Raw genomic sequence first — 17,473 nt, 5'->3', positions numbered from 1 at the left:
TGGAATCTTCATCTCTGGAGATATTTAAGAGTAGGTTAGATAAATGTCTATCAGGGATGGTCTAGACAGTATTTGGTCCTGCCATGAAGGCAGGGGACTGGACTCGATGACCTCTCGAGGTCCCTTCCAGTCCTAGAGTCTATGAATCTATACACTCAATAAAAGCTGTTGCTCCAGGCATGCTTTTACCAATTTTGTTTGCTGTTCAGTTCAGTGAGCTATGTCACTTTTTATGGTTCACTAAATTGCAGATACCTTAAAACTTATAGACAATATGTTTTAAAATTTAGTTGGTAGCACAACAGCATATCCTGCTGCTCCCTAAGATTTAAGTACAAAAGTATTTTTAAAAGTCTATAGATTAAATGCTCAGGAGATTGATAATGGGATGCAATTTTTTTCTGTTCAAGGTCATCAGCTTTAATACTGCCCATATGAACAGCCTCAGAATGTCTTCTCAATTTTATGACTCCTTGATAGTTTGGTAAAATAAATTTGTGGTTTAAGGCCAAGTTCTAAGGGACAGATGTCCACCTGGGCTACAACTATTTTTACCTTTTATATGTGTTATTTTATTACTTCAGTTTTGGTTAAAAAATTATCAGCTAGAAGAATTTCCTGACCAAGAGGAAGACAGGTTTTCTTTTTTAAAATAACTAATTCCAGTGACAACTGTGTTTCTTTCTTGCTGAAGTTTTCCCAGTTTTTTTAAGACTGTAATGCAAATATTTTAGCTATCAGGTGGAAATTGGCATTTTCAAACAGAAGAAATAGAAAATTATTGTGGGTAGGGGGCTAATATTGATGTAACAAAATAACAACAGAATATAACATGTCCTAGAATAGTAGTGTGCAATATTTTCAGCCACAGCCCTCCTTCCCCATTAATAGAATCTGTCGCTCCCTCTCCCCCTTCCACTGCTGCACAGCCAAGGCTTCCTCAGCAGTGGAGCTTGAGCTGAAGGCAGAGCTGGGGGGTGGGGAAAGAACTGGAGCTACAAGTGAAGCTGCTCTGGTGGCAGAGAAGAATGAGGGCAGAGCTGGTCTGGTGGTGGATCAGGCCAGGCAGCAAAGCTAGGCCTGAAGGCTGAACGGGACTGGTGGTGGAGCTGGTCTGGGGGCAGAGCAGGGCTGGAAGTGTGGCGCTCCCTTTTTTTGCCCCCCATGGGGGCTGGCCTGGGCCCCCCGAACATTTCTCCACACAACCCTAGGGGAGCATGCCCCCCAGTTTGGGGACCACTGTTCTAGAAAATGGAAAATATTAGTGTAATATTAAAGTAATATTTATTCATATAATGAAAATGACAGGGCAGCTTTTTGTTTTAAAGTCTTCAATTGACATTTCTACTTCTGGCAAATTTTATTTGCATTATTAGTTATAACAATTTTGTAGAAAGGATTATACCTCAGCTACATTTCAGAATGACTATACTTCATTTTAAAACTCTTTAGCACAAGGAATTCTTGTGTGAAAATGTACATGAAAAGATTTAAGCTTTTATCATTCCCTGTGTAATGAAAGCCTAGTAACATATTTCATGTATTTTTGTAGTCTACTAAAAGCATAGTAAGTATTCTTATCTAGCCAGTAGCACAAATCATGATAAACCAGAAACTGTTCCCATTAATATTTAACTTTACTGAATTCTTCAGACATTAATCTAATCAGGCGAGCATACTTCAATATAATGATTAGCATAGCCTTACATCATATTGAAACATTTTAGATGATACAATAACCAGATGCTCAAATATTCTTTCTGTTGCAAAGCTCTGAGCTGCGATATCATGACATACACTGTTCTATTTATGTTCACATGTAAAGTTACTGTTTTGACGAATGTCGTTAAGACCACACACAGTTTATTGTGAACTCGTAATCTGGATAGGACATAACAAAATCTCAGTTGTCAAGCTCTCTATACATATGTATTTCTTATTTCCACTAGGAATGCAACAGTGTGGGAACCACCTCAGTTCTTGTGAACTGTTTTTCCACCTGTAATTCTAATTTTCTTCTGCTCCTCTCACATAGAGGTACTCTGACTCAAATTACAAGCAAAATGTAATACACAGTACAGAAGACAAGCCTGTGTTGGTAGCTCCTTGCATCACCATTTATTGGGCAGATGAGGTAGGTTTTGATATACAGTACATGGAAACAGTACAGTGCTCTGACCCCACTGACATTCAGATCCAAGGCCCAACCACTGTTTTAGGACAGGAAAAAACGTAAAAAATTAAATACAAGACCAGTAAAATTAAAGCACGCACACTCTAGCTCATATTTGTCTAAAGTAGCCAGTATGAAAATAAAATAATCTATGACAGATGAGTAAATCATTTAGTGATGGTTGGACTGTTTCAATTTTTAAAGAGTAATTAATATACGGAATAAGCTGCAAAATGTATAAACAAAGCAGCTTATACAAACAGTTTTATGCAAGAATTAGACAAGTATTTGGAGGAAAAAATTATGTGAGAGAGAAAAAGCAACTACTGAAACACTGTGTGCCAGAATGATCCCTAAGGGAAGCAATTGCTACCCATTAAACTCTGAGATTAATGCAAGGTTTCCTGAAAATCACTACCCTGCTTGTACTGATAAGGGAAAGTTAAAGTTACCCTCTGTCATGTGACATACATGTTTTACCTGATGACTATAGTCCTGCAGCTTTTTATTCTGTCCTACAAACACACACAACTCACTTAGATACTCCCATCAAAGGAAGAGCAAAATGAAATCAGTATCAATTAGTGCACACTAATATTCAGTTAAAGAGCAAGTAAATAAAACAACAAATATTTAAATATTTAAAATCTTGTTTTTCCCCTCATGCCTTAGTGTATATGAATAAAGCTGCTTTGGAGGAAGGAACAGATATGCAAGTACAGTGTTGCCAACTCAGGATTTTAATATGAATTTCACAAAATTTAATGTTTTATGTAAAGCCCAGGTGTGGGAAGAAGTGATTGCATGAGAATCTCAGCTTTCTTTCTTTCTTTCTCTCTTGTTAAAGTTAATATCTAGCCTTCGTGGTTCTGGCAAAAAGTTTGACCCACGTGTACCCTGAAGGCTCAAAGAACTTCAATTTTTTTTAATCTCTTGATTTTTAAGCCAAATTGTGATATTTTGGGGCCTGACTCATTTTTGAACATTTGGGGTTGGCAACATTGTAACTGAAATCATGTAATGGGTGACAAAGCATATTTGCTCATTAGAGAATAGGGGTGCCAATGTTCTAATTGCAGAAAGCCGAACATCCTTGCCCTGCCCCCTTCCCTGAGGCCCCGCCCAGGCCATGCCTTTCTCCAAGGCCCTGCTGCTGCTCCACCCCTGCTCACTCCATCCCCACCCCCCATCGTCTCTCTCTCCCACCCTCACTCAGTTGCTCATTTTCACTGGGCTGTGGCAGTTGGCTGGGGTGTGGGAGGAGGCATAGGCTCTGAGCTGGGGGTATGGGCTCCAGGATAGGGCCAGAAATGAGGGGTTTATGGTGTAGGAGGGGGCTCTGGTCGGGGGGGTTGGGGTGCAGGATGTGAGAGCTCCAGCTGGGGATGCAGGTTCTGGGGTACAGGAGAGGGTTCTGGGGTTCAGAGTACAGGTGGTGACTCCAGAATGGAGCAGGGGGCTGGTGTGTGGGAGGGGGTATGGGCTCTGGGCTGGGGGTATGGGTTCCAGGATGGGGCCAGAAATGAGGGGTTCAGGGGGCAGGAGGGGGCCTCCAGGCTGGGGCCAAGGGCTTCAGAGTGTAGAAGGGATACAGGCTCTTCGAGGTTCCTGACCAATGGGAGCTGCGAGGGGAGCACCTGTGGGCAGGGGCAGTGTGTGGAGCCCCTGGCCACCCCTCTGCCTAGGAGCTGCAAAGATATGCCAGCCACTTCCCAGGAGCTGTGTGGAGGCAGGCACAGAGCCTGCCTGACCCACTGGTGCTGCAGCCAACCAGACTTTCAGCAGCCCCGTCTCCGCTGTGCTGACCAGAGCCGCCAGGGTCCCTTTTCAACCGGGTGTTCCAGTCGAAAACCAGACACCTAGGAACCGTATTAGAGAACTACAATAAATCACTTTAGGTAGTGGATCCACTTCATTGATTTAATATCACTTTGAGATGTTCAATGTAGTTTATCAAGTTTTGTTGTTTGTTATGAAAGAGGCCATAAATTTAACATATCGGACCAGATTTATACAAGTTGCTCTCTCTCTACTAGTTTGCAAATAACTGCAAGCACAGTTAATATTATTTGGATGTTTAACTTCTCAATTTTTACTTTCTCAGGAAACTATTTAGATCAGTGGTGGGCAACCTGCGGCCCATCAGGGTAACCTGCTGGCGGGCCATGAGACAGTTTGTTTACATTGACTGTCCACAGGCACAGCTGCCTGCAGCTGCCATGGTTCACTGTTTCTGGCCAACGGGAGCTGCAGAAAGCGATGGCCAGACCACGCCGCTTCTCGCAGCTTCCACTGGTTGCCCACCACTGATTTAAATGTCCTTAACTGCACCTATAAAATTGCAGGCGCTGAAGGCGAGATTCAAGCCACTCTGAAAATCATGTCCATAACTTAGTTTTGTTCCTTAAATCATTACCCCAGAATGTCATATTTAAAAATTAAAACATCTTTCTGGTGACATCTCTAACATGCAAAAACAGCAACATTTAAACTACAGTTTAATGCTGCACTTAACCTATGCACATTTAATTATATATACTTTGTATAAAAAATTGTGAATAATATATTTATTTTGCCTGCTGAATTGCAGTTGGATAGACATTCCGTCATCTTCACGGTGCCTTTATTCATTTTATTTAGACTCCAACCATCAGCAGATAATCTTAATAAATGCTATGTGAAAATAAGCCTCACAGACTCTCTCTACTCCTCTGCAGTTGTGGTTAAAGCAAGGTTGTGGCAAAACTCTCAAGCCAGAATTCTTAATGACTTGTTAGTAGGTAACAGCAGAATACAGAGGTTATATTCTATTACTGAAGGAAACAGTTTAAGGAAGAAATTAAATAGGTAAGAAACTATGAAGTAGTAAAGATTAACCATCTCTCTTTGAAGTGATTTTGGGAGTGTGTTTATTTGCCCAGATTTTCTATAATGAACAGTTTTAAACATTATGCCATAAAAAGAGCAGTTTCTTCCAGTATTATTTATCTATTTGCCTAGATCTCTGGTATAAGAGAAATAGTTTCACAAACAAATAATACTGGACAGTACAGTAGGAAGAGAAACAAGAATCTCAAGTAGGTACATTTCTTCACAAACAATGCCAACTGAGATGAGCAATTATATGCTTGAAATTAACAGTAAAGCATAGATTGTACTTTCCATGGAGTCATTAACAGTTCCCCCCCAGGCAGGTGGCTAGATAATAAATGACAGGCATGAATGGAATGAAGAAGCAGAATTCTGATGGCTTTCAAAATAATACATAGAGTCATAGTCCAGTGTTTCTGGGTATAGGGACCAATGAAGATGGGAGAGGTACTTTAGGAGAATAGGCTAAGTGGACATAACAGTTTGCTGGCCACAGTTTATGGCTCAACTGATTGGCTCAGCAGTTGTTAGTGTTAGGTACATAAGTCAATGTGTCCTGACAGCTTAAATCAACAAATTGGGTGCAGCCGTCCCACCACTGCACAGAATTCCTGCCACAATCCATTGTTCAGAACAAATGAAACTGATTTCATCTCTCAGGATTGTCTGCGAAAACAATCACTGAAAGTGTTTAAAGACAACAGACTCACAGTAACTAATGTTAACAAATAGCTAAGATGAGGCGCGCACACACACAGATACAGACACACAAAGTGGCCCCGCAACACAGTTGCAATCAACCAAACAGTTCATTTCCCCCCCTAATCAAGACAGTGTACTTTAGAAATATAGTGTTTCCCTCATTTCTTTATGAGGTGAAGTAGTTGTGCTGAATTTATAGTTGACAAAAATCACACAGGGAGGAGAATAAGTAGCTCAGAGCATTGGTACTGTTGTACAGTCTTTTACGACTAGGACACTAATTCAAATCTGCCACAGTCCTTACAGATTCTCCCTCCTGCAGAAAGAGAAGGCTCACCAAAGGGGCAATGTCGGGATGCTTCTGACACAGATGACGCAGAAGAAAATTAACATATCTGATTTCTGGGTTTTACTGATGAATATTTTCTCCAGATTTTCAAAGAATGGGAAGAGCTCTGGCTCCACATCCTCATGTATGTAACCTGCAAGTATTTTGGACTCGAGAATTCATCTTTACCTTGGTGTTGCACCTGAATTGCAATTTTCAGCTAGATGAATCAGGAACAGAGTTTATATTACTCCCTGCTTCTTTACTGTATTGCTATCTCCATTTTTAAATCCATACAGAGATGCTGTAAATGAGGGTCATATCGCAATAGCATTTAGCCATTTTCTCCCCAACCAACGTGAGAGTTCTAGGACAACAAAAAGGTTGGAAGAATTTAAAACAAAGTATGTTTTAAAATACAAGAGAAAAGCAGTACAGGCATGGAGAATATATTATTGAATCTTCTATTCCTGCAGTCACTCAAACCCTGTGCAGAAACCTTTTAAAATTGTGTTCTTCTTAATATCATAAAATGTAATAAACGAAATAGTCATCATTGAAAATTTAATTTCTATTATAAAATGGAGAGACCATCAACTCAAGAATAGCACACACAATTTACAACCAATATAAAATACATGTGGGTTACAAAACCAACCTTGAGGCCCTCCCCCCCACCGCAGGTAACCTATATTACAGTCCCCAAGGGAATATACACAGAAAATTTCCACAGTAGTGACATAACCATTATGTGTCTCGTGAGTAATGATGTTTTAACTGTATGGTTACATGTGAATGAGATTTAATAACCTCTACATATTCTCCTGTTATTAGTTTTTCTCTTACATTAAACAGTTTAATTCAAGACATTCTCTTTAAAAATAATGATTAGCTATAGAAATATTACATTTTTAATTTTTAAAATTATTCATTCCAATTTATTTTCCCTGAGGGCTCTAATGTTAATATGACTTCAACTACTATTTATGCTATTAGTATGCCAACTGTCATTTTTTATTTAAGAAATACTATTGCTTCATACTCTGAAAAATAACATGGCTTATCAAGCTGATTTATAACGTATACAATGAAACAAATATGTGAAAAAACATGAGCACATACGTATAGGTACATATAATCAACATATTTCCCTTTTATTAAAAATTGCTATATTCATCAGAATTTCTATGTATGAACAGTGAAGGGATATGTGACATGCCTACTGTTACTGTCAATGAATGGACACGCAAATGCAGTTAAATATATCACTATATATTTGGATGCACATAATAAACTTGAGTATTATTATTGAACTAAGAACTAAATGTAATCATAGCAACTATTACTTAAACAATTGTCAATATTTTAAAATCAATCTAGGAGAGGAAAACTAACATCCCATTCTAACATGGACCTAAATCTCTGCCCTTGTCAGTAGAGAAGAATGATAGCAAAACAAGCAGAAACGTACTTATAAAGAATAGGAGGACAATTGTTCTAACTATTACTTTGTTTCAAAATACTGTATAAAATATTATAATGATTATTTTAAAATAACATTAAAAAGCTGAACTGCAGAAATATAACCACTGGTATTAAATAGATACTGAAACAGTACAAATTCCTAATATTACATGATGTTTACAATGCCTACCTCAGCAAAAAAACAGCCAAAAACATAAGAGGGTAAAGGGGACATCAATTTTTCTGTATTTAAGAAATTGGGAACTGGACACATCTAATTCACCTAACTTATTCCCATTCTACTATCAAAACAACGGCTTTATTTGGATACGGCAGAAGGAAACTGAAGATAAGACTATCAACTTTATTAATTCTGGTTAGTAAAAAGTAATCAGGTTCCATACCATGTTTAAACTAAAGGAAAGGGAAATGAGAAATACTTTTGTAAAATACTTTTGTTCCTGAAAACATGCTTTTCATTTTAGGAACCATTGAAAAAAACTTCTTCATCAAGGCCCAGTTTATAATAAAGTGTTACATTGTTGCAAAAGCAGTTTGTCAACAACAGCGATCCTTTTTTGGGTTCACCAATGTACTGTGTCCACATACAGCAATTTGCAAAGACTGCTAGGCCTGTGGATTGTCCTATTCATCTTACAATTCCAGGCACAACGTCCTAGAACTTCCAGGCATGTGTGGCATGAGTGTAGCTTATTATTTGTATTACCGTAGCACACAGGAGCTCTAATCATGGAGTGTGCTAGGCGCTGCACAAACACAGAACAAAAAGACTGCCCCTGCTCCAAAGAGCTAGCTTTCATCTCTCAATTTACAATTTCAACTGATAGTCTCTGACTATCAGGAAAATGTAATGTGGGTAGAAGAAAGTTCCCTAAAATCACAGTAATGGATAACTCTTTCATAACTGGATGGCTGTTACACGCTGCCACAGAACTGAGCTATTACACAGGCTGAAGTAGTTTTTATTCCCAAAAATCAGGACGCTATCGTCATCTGTAGGCAGTTAATGTGACAATTTTCTACAGTGCCATTTAACCTTCAAAAGCAGTCTGAGATTGAAGGACTGTTTTAAATTAACATGCCAGCATATGCCCCCACATACCACATGATAGGCACATGAAAGTAACTGGCTGGGAGATAAAACAGTAATACTCTAGGACATAAAGAGCTGGGGCTAACAGCCAATACTCTTAGTGTGAAGTTGGATGTCATAATACAGCTATAGTATGCGTACAGGGAAGAGAAAGGTAATTTCATTGGCGAGTGGACTGTTATGAAGTCATACATGAAAGCCTATTTTCACCTGCTCAAACAATATATGATCTTGTTTTAGAAAGATGACTCCTCAAAAAGAGAACACCATGACAGCTTCTGAGACCATCAAGATAAAGCTTACGTGGGCATTCATTACACTCTTACCACATCAAGAAGCATTTCCACCCTCACTATAATTCCGCACACTAATTATTCTTTACACTACAGTAGCACTAAGAGGCCGCAAAGTCAGATCATAGAACCTTTTCTTGAGCACTCTACAAACATACAGAGATAGTCCCTGTTCCAAAGATCTTACAATCTAACTCAAGACAAAACTCATTAAATGGATATAACAAACAAATGGAAGGAAAGGGAAACAAAGCATAAGGATAATAGCGATAGCATCATATGGTTACAAAGACCAGCTATTAGAAAAAATAATTATTGAAGAACAAATACTTGTTCTATTATATTTTAATTTGCTAAACAAAATTACACATGGCAGAATCTACCCCTTAAAATACCACTGTTTACAAGCCCCAAAGAATAATAAAGTGATGCCTCTTCTGGGTACTCTTTTTTTGTGAGGCAATATTGAAGGGTGGGGATGACAGGGTATAAATGTAAACAGTGGTGTTTTTTAAATTTTTCTTATTGCTACTAGTGAATCATGATAATTTTATTCAAGACCTCTCCTTTGGTTGTAAAGAACCCGCAGATTAGTAAGCCACTGAAAACAAATAATCTAACGAAGAGTTGGCTTTTAAGGTAATATGTTTTCTGTTATTCTTTGTTTTAAGAATTTAGAGAGCAACAACACGTCCTTCATGTTAAATGACTGCTTTAACATTAGAAGATTGTCTGCATCATACTTATTTTCACAAGGCTCATGTACACCTGCAGTTACTGTAGATGAGGTCGAACCAGTTACTAACTCCCACTGTCATACAGTAATTATTTCTTCATCTACCTACATACCTAAATAGAAACAGATGGACATGATGCAAATATGATTAATGTCATCATTTAATACAGACAAGTTCTAGCTAAACATTTTGGTAAAAGATTTTTTTTTAGTTTGCCTTGTTAAATTTGTTAACTCCATAAAATAATGACTAAAGCAACAAATCCAGTATAGCTTCCACACTCAACCCAACTCCTGTCACAGCAACAAATGACTTGGACCTAACAAATCTTTTTTTCACCATTAATTTGTGTTTTTCTGAATCTACTCCCTATGCAGAATCACACCACAGGGAGGCCAGAATTACACCTAACAAGCCATGCAACTAGTTAGAGCAGCATTACAAAAGTAAATTAGAGTGTACATTTGTGACAGCTGCCATCTTGGATTACAGAACAGGGAATGATGCATCATCCTGTAGAGCTGAAACCCAAGTCTCTATAGCTTGAGCTAAGAGTTCTCAAGCTGAGAGATGTAAAATACCTAATTCCCATATTCCTTGTGCATCTCACCCACAAAAGGGGACACAACCAAACTGACAAATTGACAAAACATTCAAAAGCTCATACCCTGGTTTACAAAAGGCCTTGTCCACAAAACTATTTTCAGTTCTTTTCCAAGACCTGACTGAAGTCTGTTTAAACTATCTGAAGAGAAGGAGAGAGGAAAGGATCAGTGTGGCTCTACAGAGCGAATATATTTAAAAAAAATGCAGCTACTTGTAAATATTCTTTTTAACTCATGAAATTTCCTCTGCAGATTTCAATTACAGCAGCTTAGCAAGCACAAGCAATCTACAAAAGGAGGGCAATTATTAAAAATTATTAAAAAATTGTTAAAAATTAAAAATCTACTTAAAAATAAAATCTCTAATAGCTGTTACAGTCTAGTGATCAGTGATCTTTAAACTTAGTAGGACCGACACGATACAATGCAATAAACTCTAAGAAGTCTTTTCTGTTTTTCAAAAACATTTTTTAGAAAGATACCTAAACAGACACATTTATGTGATAGGGTGTAATGGTGTGAGAGCTGTTACAATGTATTGAGTAAATACTGTAATACGCATTTTGAAAGCGAGTGGATGTCCCAAAAAATCATGTTTATCTAAACTGGAAAATGTGTGTTTAGAAAATCTCTCTGATTCTTTATTTAAACCGTAGCTCAGTGGTAGTATGGGAAAGTTTATATTAACATTGCTAAGCTGGAGAAGCCTCAGGTTTGTAATATCAGACTTCTTGGACTCATAGATGCAAATTCTAGCAGGACTGACTCTTGACCTTCATCTTTTCAATGAAGACTAATTGAATATCTGGCAGTTTACTGTGTGGACATCTTTCAGATGAAACTATTCTATACACAGTAATTAACCTGTGGAACTAATTATCATAAGATGATATTGACACCAAGAGTTTAGTCTATGTCACGGAGTGCACAGGCTTAGTGCTCTGGAACTACTCTGAATGAAGTTCAGATAGGACCCTCGTGCAGTGTGACAACCCCTCAGGGCACATTCTCAGGGCAAGCCTCCTTGGCTTCAGCACCTGCTTGGGTCTGACCTTGGAGTGTTCAGCACAGTGTGAGCTCCCAGCAGTGAATCCATCTGAATGGGACACCTGGGAAAGCCTTACATGTTCCCAAAGGAGCCATGCACCCCAACTTTGCAGTCAGCAGTGACCCTCAGCCAGCAGAGTAAAACAGAAGGGTTTATTAGTTGTCGGGATCACAGTTTAGAACAGATCTTGTTAGCATGGAAATTAGGGACATTCTGCCATGTCCATCTTGGGAGGATCCAGAACCAAAAGCCTTGGGCTCTCTCCCCTCAGTCCCCAACCACGAGACTGACTCGCTTCCAGCACCCCACCCTCACTCATGCCCAGATGTTCCTCCTCCGTCCTTTGTCTCTTTACTGGGCAAACAGGTCACCTGGTCTCCACCTCTCGCTTTGTTCTCCAACACCCCCGGCTGGCTCTTGCAGGAGATGGGCCCTGGCCATCAGTTGCTAGAATACAGGGTGTTGGGTATTGTCTGTGCCCAGGCAGCTAGACTGCCCTCTAGGGGTCTTTGCAATGAACACACACCATTGTCCCACCACCGAGATACTTGAGTAACACATAGGGAAACTGAGGCACACACAGTATTCAGACAAAACATTAACATTCCCACTTTGTCACAGTACAGTTCAAAAACACTTATATGGATAATAAAAACATGTTACCCTAACTTGTTCTTTAAAATCTCCAGTGATGGGGATTCCATAATCTCTGTTGGTAATCTGTTCCAATATGTACTATGCATACATATATACATATATATATATATATACACACACACACACATATATATACACACACACAGAAATTTATATATTATTTAATCATAGAAGATTAGGGGTAGAAGAGGTCATCTAGTCCAAACTCTTGTTCAAAGCAAGACCAACACCAACTAAATCATCCAGCCAGGCCTTAAAAACCTTTAATGAAGGAGATTCCACCACCTCCCTAGGTAACATATTCCAGTGCTTCACCACCCTCCTAGTGAAATAGTGTTTCTTAATATCCAACCGAGACCTCTCCCACTGCAACTTGAGACCATTGTGGCTTGTTCGGTCATCTACCACCACTGAGAACAGCTGAGCTCCATCCTCATTGGAACCCCCTTCAGGTAGTTGAAGGCTCCTATCAAATTCCCCCCTCACTCTTCTCTTCTGCAGACTAAACAAGTCCAGTTACCTCAATGTAACATCCACATACACACACAACACACAACTAAGCATGCCTCTCACTCTGCCAAGGTGCAAATGTGGAGCGTAATATATGACAAAGGCACATAATGATGGACCCAAGTCTTTTATACAGGAAAATTAAAATGACGTGAGACCCATTACTTGAGAGTAAATAACTGCCTATAAGTTCAGTTTTACATTCTTTTTTATGTAAATAATTGTCAACAATAAGAGTGATAACAAATTTACATGGAACAATTAACTCCGAGGCTAAAATAAGCGATGACCCTTGACTGAGGAACAGTTGAGAAGTTTGACAATGGATGATATAAACTCTCATGCTTCAGGGCATAAGTCAATCACTAACAGACGGGGCTAAGATGCTACTTCCCTTATGGCCAGGTTGTTCTATTATTGTCGACTACAGCAGCAGTTCTTGACCATGAGTCCGTGGGGCTGAAACCTCAAGCCCCAGCGCCCCCCCTCCCCCCCCGTGGGGTTGAAACTCCAAGCCCTGGTGCCCCTTGCCGCAGGGCCCTGGAGTTTTTATAACATGTTGAGGGGGGCCTCAGAAAGAAAAAGGCTGAGAATCCCTGGACTACAGGATTTCTTACACCGTCCCCTAAGGCATCTGGTACTGGCCACTGTCAGAGGAAGTGGCTGGAGATTAAATGAATCACTGATCTAGTCAAGTTTGGCAACTGCAACTGTAAAAACCAAAACCTTGTCTGACCTCTGCAGACTTTAAAGGTATCTCTGAACTTTTTTAGAAATGTAGCTAGTTTTCTTTAGTGTCATTGCCCAAAATACTGTAATCACTGGGCAACTAAGATCTTGTTTATTCTTCATAAAGTATTAGTCACTCTATACTATTTTAATTTATAGTCCATCATATTAATATTCGTTCACTTAATTGCTTTTCACGCTGCTAAATGATATATAAGTTTTGGCTACTTTCTGTAAGCAATGGAGATCAGTTCAGAGATCTTTGATTTTGAAAGTTGCTCCCACTTGGTCTGACAGCATAAATTTGTTGTCCTTCAGAGCCTATTGCAAAAGCTAATTTTTATTTCTACTTCTGAGGGCTGGGAAAGAATCTGGAGTGGATGGGAGCAGGCAATCACTTTAAAATGGGGACACAAATCTCACAAGAACAAAACAAGTTAATGAGAAATATTAAATCCATCTCAGAAAAGGTTGTTCCTTTGCGCCTTCTCAAGATTTAAGGCTGGAAGCTGTCAGCTTTAACTCTGAATTTTCTTTCTTTTATCAGTCAAGTTTTTGGTCTGAAATTCTCTTAGCTTGTATAGAGAAAGCGAGAGAGAAAGATTCATTTATCTTTTCATTAACAATATAATCTCATTACACAGGAGAAATGTATAAGGGTGTAGCACAATTAAGCTCGGTCAACAGTAACAAACAAGAATTTCAAAAGAGAATCACCATTTTAAAGGATCTTTCATCAATATACGATCATGTTGCTAGTTATTCAAGTAATTGCAAAATGTGACATTCATATCTCAAATATTCTTTAACTAAAATATATTCCAATTATTTGTTTTTATTGCTAAAAGTAAATTTCAAGGGATTAAACTGAAAAAGTTTTTGATGTAATTAAAGCAGACTTACTCTTTTTTTCGTAACTACAAACAACATCCTTCAAAAGTTCAATTATGTTGTGAACCAAACTAAAACTATTTAAAGGAATAACTCCTCACATTTTAATACAGTGAAACCTCAGTGAACACAATTGCTGATATCTGGATATAGGATTAAATTTACTATGCATCTATTTATGAAGATCCCATATTTGTAGCAAGCACTTTGAAATTAATACCTGATCCAAGAATCAACATTTTAAATAACTAAGTCTCCCTCTGCCCACAAACACCAAGCAGAAAATACATAGTAATATTGGTTATCAACAGATATGTTTGAATAAAAACACAAGATCATAAAGAAATCAGTATATTCTCATCTCCTTTATGCTGAGGTTCAATTCTGTGATATTGAAGCCACTTACAAATAAATTCTGTTTAAAGAGTAAGTCTGATAACCCTGTATTGACATAGCAGATACAGTACCAGTATGTCCTCCACAGCACTCATTTTCTGTATTAAATAAAATGTCTGTATGCTAAGAGTTAAAGGAATGCATTTGAAAGGTATCAATGTTGTATAAGACATTTTTACAATGCATAAACTAGGAAATATGAGTTCTTTAATCCAGTTTCTCAAGTTCATAGTGTTTATTTGTGGTTTCCTTTTATTGCAGACACTGCTTCAAAGCCTCATCCCAGGCTAACAGCAGTGTCATTCAGTTGAGTGGTTACAGACAGGACCAGATTTAGATAGATGCATGGAAGGCCTATGCCTGGTAGACCAACTTCTGGAATCACGTGATTGAATTAGAATATCAGCTTTCATTTTTAAAGAGAGTTTCTAGGATGTGAAGAAAATCTTGAAAACAAACTGTGAATAAACAATGCATGTCTGCCTGAGTCCCCAAAGAGCCTGAAACAATAGCTTTGAGGGATGTGAACTGCTCCATTCATCTCAGTGGAGTTTTAACACCAAAACCCCTGCACTCTGGAGGACTATACCAACACCACCTCAGCAGAGACTGTAGGTGTGGAAGGGAGAAAAGTACTTCTGCACGCACCCAAGCAAATACTCCAACAATACAGGGAGTTCCCCCTGCTGCCACTCCTGCCTCTCAAAGGGAAGAGATGACTCATGGCGCTTCTCTTGGGTTGTGAAGAAGGTGTCCCCATGTTTCTTTCTCCTGGTTCTCTGAGAATGGAGGGCTTCCTTGGTCATTATGTGACTAGTGCCCCAGCACGAACTGATCAAGCACCACATGGTTCACTTTCTCTCATTCCACTCCTATTGATTTCAGAATTTTTCTTTCTTTCTATTTGTCTTGAGTTTTTTCATCAAGATATCTGAGTGCTTAATGGAATATCTCAAGTATTGGAGTATCTCCTTCACTGAGACAACCTATGGTGTTATGGATCCAATGTCATTCGAAGAGTAAATGTTTCCTTGTCAGATGCCTGATTTTATGGTGTATGTGCCATTCTGAATCTACTGGCTGGGCCCTGTGCTAGTATTTGCAGTAAGTGGATTCAAACTTTACAACTCTGGTTGATATGTTTTGTGACATGGAGAGGGCCATCACTCCTGGTACTGCTAAAATAGTTCAACACTCACAGAGTTAATATCAGCTGTTCTAGGTATAGACTCTGGAGAAGTCCGTGGCAATGTTATGTCTCAGCAATTCTTGCTTTGAGAAATCTGCTTGGGAATGTCTATATAGCAACGTCATAATTGCTGCTACCAGGAGAGGAAAAGACTACAAATAAAGACCACCTGCTCTTGAGCACAAAAGGAAAACCAAATGAGTTTAACAGATGTGCACGTACAAATATCCAAAATCTTTCTCTGTGTCTTGCATAGCTACCTCACTCTGCTGCCACATGTTGCAAAGAACTTTCCATATGCTAAATGGAGACTGTTCCCTAATGGGTACCATTAGATAATCTGGTAAATTTCTAAAAAATTATTTTTACTGTTTTTTTAAATAAAGACATTAAATCAATTACTTTTTTTTTTTAAACTAAATTTACTACATAAGTAGTAATAGTTTGTGGAAAATGATTTATGTCATAGATTATTGTATTCTTAATGAACTGCTGCTACAAATTTGGATATTAAGTAATTCACACTCTTTTTTGTGCAACGGCTGCAGATTTAAAAAAAATTCCATATGCCCCAATATGTGCCAGCACTACTAGGTTATCTGAAATCCAGCTGCTGTTATGATAATAGCTGCCAACTTTCAAACTACTCAAGAGAATAATGAATCAGCTTCAAGTCAGTTCAGATATAAATTGACGTAGTTCCTAGTTAAGATGTGTGCCAACCTAACCTCTTAATTAAAAAAAAAAAAACAACAAAAGGCATCAACATCCACTGTTTAAAAAAAAAATCAAACTTCTCAGAACAAGTAAATATAATGATGATGATAAAAAATAATGGATGCAACCTTTGCTCTTGCAAGTAACCCCACTGCAATCAATTTCCCTGTGTGCATAAAAATATCCACTCACCTCAGTAAAGTTTGCAGGAGAGGGTCCTTCCATTTTTTAACAATTATTCTTTGTTATGCCTCTCACCTGCTGTGAAGCTTTTCGCATTTATGTAGTTAAACCACTGTATTTTACAGTGATTTGAATAATAAAAATTGGCACTCTAAATTAAGTGGGTGTAAATGAGTGAAATCCCAAACCCAGGGTGTAAAGTGAAGAACCTTCACTCATTCAAAAAAACTCCAAAAAAACCCAACAACAAATCACACCCAAGGTAAGTCAAGTACAAACTCACACACAAATACCCATATTTGATAGACAGATAGACAGAAAGCCAAAGAAAAAGTCAGAAATAATTATTTCAGGTTATTATGAGTGTTCTGTCATTCCACATGGGAATAATAATTCAAAAATAGGCCAATAAGTTACAAAATAATTGTAAGAAAGATATTTAGTGCCGCATTTTGCACTTCAATCTTAGTATGTGATGTCATAGGTAAAAAACCCCCAACAACTAAAAAACCCCAACTTACTTAATAGAATGCTAAACATACTATTACTGGCTGTTAAAAGTATTTTCCTGCTTAACATAACATCACTTGTCTTTTTGTTAGGAAAAATACAACATGTTTAGATACTTTTACTTATGTCAACATATATTCTGTCCTTGTAGGAAAAAAAGTCTTTCCATAAATCGTTGCAATTCTTTTAAGGCCAACTCAGGGGATTAACATACAAAAGTAAATTTATTCCAGTTAGAGAATATAAAATACTACATAGTAAAAGAAAATAATGTCCATTTAGGTTATCATGAGCTGGACCATCTCCAGTATGAAGATTATACAATACCAAAAAGCCGCATTAAAGTTAAGGACTTC

The 17,473-nt window shown here is 38.2% G+C and overlaps 1 protein-coding gene across 4 annotated transcripts in view; it reads right to left on the bottom strand.

Moving 5' to 3' along the window:
- Positions 1-17,473, bottom strand: part of CDKAL1 (CDKAL1 threonylcarbamoyladenosine tRNA methylthiotransferase) — a 626,106-nt gene that overhangs the window by 195,734 nt on the left and 412,899 nt on the right. The window lies entirely within an intron of this gene.

Source organism: Chelonoidis abingdonii, chromosome 2 (assembly GCF_003597395.2).
Source record: "Chelonoidis abingdonii isolate Lonesome George chromosome 2, CheloAbing_2.0, whole genome shotgun sequence".
In the NCBI taxonomy this organism is placed as follows: domain Eukaryota; kingdom Metazoa; phylum Chordata; order Testudines; family Testudinidae; genus Chelonoidis; species Chelonoidis abingdonii.
The sequence above is the reverse complement of the archived record's forward strand: the minus strand, read 5'-3'. Positions and strand labels throughout refer to the sequence as shown.